This window comes from Grampus griseus, assembly GCF_964374135.1.
Source record: "Grampus griseus genome assembly, chromosome: 4".
Classification (NCBI taxonomy): Eukaryota; Metazoa; Chordata; class Mammalia; order Artiodactyla; family Delphinidae; genus Grampus; species Grampus griseus.
In genome coordinates, this window is record NC_138997.1 from 7,421,252 (window position 1) to 7,425,739 (window position 4,488).

A 4,488-nucleotide genomic window follows, 5' to 3' on the forward strand; every position below is an offset into this window, starting at 1 on the left:
TTTTTTTGTCTTTGAGGTTAAAAATCAGGAATATCATACTGTGTCGTATTGATAAAATGAAGGTAAATATAGAAAGAATTACAGTCAGCCTCATTTATCCGGTATACCTTAGATAACGTGTTGTGGATTACAATTTAAAAAACTCTTTTACTGAGGTGTAACAGATATACATCTATAAATATGCATAACTTGTGTCAGTCATAAATAACACAAGTATTTTTATTAGGTATACACTCAGGTAACCTCCATCCAGATGAAGATGTAGAAAAATTTCAGCCCTCCATAAGGTACAACTTCTATTGCATTTTAAAATAATATATTTAAATTGTAATTAAAATAAATGAAACAGGGATTTCCCTGGCTGTCCAGTGGTTAGGACTCTGCACTTCCACTGCAGGGGGCATGGGTTCGATCCCTGGTCGGGGAACTAAGATCCTCCAAGCCGCTAGGCATGGCCAAAATAAATAACTAAACAAATTAAAAAAAAAAAAATGAAACATATTTAAGTATTTGACATAACAATACTGAATAAAGTATTTTAAATTAAATGTGATCATACATTACAGAAAACTTGGAAAATAAGAAGGATCGCCATCCATTGTTTTACCACCTTCATAAAACGATTTTAATTTTTGGTAATTTCATGCAAGATTTTTTTCATATATTTTTTAAAAATTGTGAGCAGAGTATTATAAAACTTCAAATCCTGCTTTTTTTTTTTTTTCCTGCAAAAAGCTTTATTGATTCTATTTGGTCCAAGACTTGGGAGAGGGCTCCAGGGTGTTTAAAAAGCTGTCTAGTGGCTGCAGAGAGGGGCTTCAGGCAGAAGCCCTGACACCAGAGGGGCTCTGGAAGCCCCTAGTCGTGCTTGAGGGTGAGCCTTTCAAAGATACTGGCCCAGCCCAGCCCGGGGAACAGCCAGCCTGCAGACGTGCTTGCCCATCTTCTTCTTCTTCTTTTTTTTTTTTTTTTTTTGCGGTAAGCGGGCCTCTCACTGTTGGGGCCCCGCCCGTTGCGGAGCACAGGCTCCGGACGCGCAGGCTCAGCGGCCATGGCTCACGGGCCCAGCCGCTCCGCGGCATGTGGGATCTTCCTGGACTGGGGCACGAACCCGTGTCCCCTGCATCGGCAGGCGGACTCTCAACCACTGCGCCACTAGGGAAGCCCTTGCCCATCTTCTTGATGAGCTTTACATGCTCTTCTAGGAAGCGGCTCTCCAGGAAGTCACAGAGGTGGGATCTGCAGGGGCAGAACCCAGGGCCTGCAGGTGGGAAAGGGCCTGGTTCAGGTTCTTCTCCCCGAGAATGGCAGCCTCCACAGCGTCCTGGGTTTTACCCCATTCATCTTGAGACGGCTTCTGCACATCCTGGAAGAGGGCACAGCCGCCATGCTGGTTTTGCCTTTTCAAGAGACGCTTAGGCCCTCGCACTTCTCCTCAGCCTATTCACGGAAAAAGCGGCCCAAGCCCTCCGGAGCCACATCGTCGTGGTTGAAATAGAAGCCCAGAGCGAGGTAGGTGTCAGAGGCTTGCAGATGTATGTTGACCACGCCGGGGACAGTGGCCTCCACCTTGGTGGAATAATTTTGACGAATCTAGGAGCTTGTGGTTGATCGGTAGTAAGGAGTTAGTCTCAAAAAATGGTGTTGGGGGTTTCCCCGGTGGCGCAGGGTTCGAACCCGTGTCCCCTGCATTGGCAGGCGGATTCTTAACCACTGCGCCACCAGGGAAACCCTACATACACTCTTAACAGACGTGACCAGATTGTCACAAAACTGGAGTTATAATGATTTGCTCTATTGATACTGCTGACTGAACAGTCCAGAAATACTGGCATGGCTGATCCAGCTCCCCTCTCTTATTCATCGCCGCATTTCTCAGTTACTTCACAACTCCCTATCAGAACGAGAAAGAAACTTCACTAATGAACTTAGATGGAAACATTCATCCTCACTGGCTTATGAACTAAGAGTTTGTTTTGCTCTTTTTTAAAGTTCAGATTTTTATCTCATGAAAATTCTCATGATAGATAAGTGTCTGCCCCAGAGCTATTTTAATGATAGCACGACTAGATGGTGTAAGGGCTAGATGTGTATTTTTCCTTGGTGAATGTGCAACGCGTAGCAGGCTATGGATGAAATAATAGCTCTGGGAATCATAACGTGAAAAAAGAGTCCACCTCCCTGAATGCTCAGGTTATTCCATATCTGTACCACAAGCTCCTGCAGAAGCTGAAGTAATTCTTCCAAGCTTCTGGGGACGCTCTTTGGCAAGGTGCCTTCTGGGTGTTCTCTGTCTAAGTTTTCTTGAGATGTTTCTCCTCCTGATTAACGGTTGGACGTGTTTTGCTCTTTCAGAAGAGGGGGTGTGTATCAGTAAGGGGAAAGAGGTGTGAAGAGCTGAATCCAGGCCAAGGAAAACTCGGGTTTCCTCACTACATGTTAGGCAGTCTTCTCACTCCTTACTTGCTCTCATCCATTTCCACGTTTCCTGCTTGTCACAGACGGCTGCCAAATTCAGATCTCTGGCACAGACCTCTCTGAGCTCCAGACCCACAAATACAACTGACTTCTTAACATCGCCAAGTGGAAATGTCTCAAAATACCTCAAATTCATGGCCTTCTTTCCCAAGCCCAGGTTGGCTCCTCTTCCTGTGTTCTCTGCGTCAGAGAATGGCACCATCATCCGTCCAGTTACACAAGCCAGGCACCTGTGGATCATCCTTGACACGTGACTCCTCTTACCTTCTTATCACTTCTCACCCACTTTCTCTCCAACATGTATCTCAGACACATCCACTCTGTCCTCCTCCAGGGCCATCTCCCCAGTCTTGCTACCATCACGTCTTGCTCTTGCCCCGACAACAGCATTTACGTCCTAACTGGTTTCTCAGTAGCCACTCTTGCCATCCTTTCAACTAGTTCTCATGCTACAGTTCAAGTGATTGTTTTGAAATGCAAATACATTCACGTTACCACACACACACACACACAGAGCTTTCCTCCTTCAATAACACTTCAGTGACTTCTTTTTTCTCTTATCATAAAAATAAAAAAATTTAACTAGGCCTGTGCATCACTGTATGTCTGGTCCTATCCTACTTCTCCAAACTAATCTTATTTCTGCTCTACCACTTACTAACTCTGTAACCTTGGATTGGTTCCTTCTCGGTGCCTCAGTTTTTTCATCTCTGAAATGGGAATAATGGTAGTATATTTCACTTGGGACTGTTGTGCGGACCAATGTAAAGTGCTTAGATCTTACTGATAGGTACTCCACAAATGTTAGCTCTCATTAGCACATCTTAGCTCTCTTCAGTCCCTCTAATGTTTTTTCTCAAGGGTGCCGTACTTCCTTCCATCATAGGACCTCTGTATGGCCTGCAAGGCCTAAAACATCTACTATCTGGCCCCTCAATACACAGAAGTTTACTGACACCTGACCTAGGCAATTGATGTACTCTTATTGCTATTAAATGGACAGGTAACTATTAGAAAACACATATATTTTAGGGTAGGAGAGGGAAAAAAATCAATAGCTGAGAAATTTGGGGTAGCATTGAAGGCCGTATTAGAAAAGTACATGTATTGATTACTCCCTCTGTATAAAAATAAATTTGATGTTCCAATTTTAATAACTATCAGCATAGCTATAGTATGCGGGGTGATGGGAAGATAGGTTCTTTGGACAGGTTGCAGTTAGGAAAAAAACCCTTTGTTTCTTTAAGACTAAGGACGGAAACCTTCGAGTCAAGTTCAGCTTACTCCTTCCTTCTTCGTGTCTCCCCTACCCACAGGGCTTTCAGCTGCCTGGGGATCGCCAGGCGACTAGCTGCTACTTTGCATACCAGGCTAAAAGAAGCAGGGACTCTGAGAAGGAGGGTTATCAGGTGTAAGTGAGCAAGCCGACTGACTTATGACTCATTCTTGGCAGAATCAGCAAGAGGGTACTGGATTGCAGACGGATTGCCTCAGCCCTGAACAGAAAGGCACGCGTGATAACAGAATCAAGGAAAATGTCAAAGAAGAAAAGACAGTTTTACAGCTAAACAGACAAATAACCGATTGCCTTTTCTGTGTCTCTAGAGTTGGCTGTTGTGATTAAAGTTACCCTTGAAAGAAGAGAGCAGTTAACTTAGGATTTTGCAGGAAATAAAGAATTTCAAGAGGAAGGAAAACTGAGTGTACAGGAAGACCAATCAACAGGTCAAGGGGAGCAGCTGTGAGAATTTTCACATTTTGGACAGTGTCCTTTTCGTTTAAGGGAGAAGTTTCTTTACTCGCTGTTAGTAGCAGTAATGCCCTAGACGTAAAAGAGAGCAATCCTCCTTTCCCTTTGCACCGTGCATTCTACTGGATCTGTTCAGTCAGCCATTGGGTAGGGATGCGGTGCCCGTTCTCACCTAAGCACTGAGCATCCTCAGCAGCAAAGCAGACAGAAATCCTGCTTTTGTGGAGCGTGCAATTGCGCGGGAGACGAGGACACCATAA

General features: G+C 44.6%; 1 pseudogene across 1 annotated transcript; it reads right to left on the reverse strand.

The window, feature by feature from the left end:
* Positions 1-858: 858 nt before the first annotated feature.
* On the reverse strand, positions 859-2,818 carry LOC309821808 (ferritin light chain-like; annotated as a pseudogene). Its single transcript has 5 exons — positions 2,761-2,818; positions 2,464-2,658; positions 2,212-2,321; positions 1,149-1,593; positions 859-955 (listed from the first exon to the last, which is right to left on the reverse strand). The product of its transcript is annotated as a ferritin light chain-like (transcript).
* Positions 2,819-4,488: the final 1,670 nt, after the last annotated feature.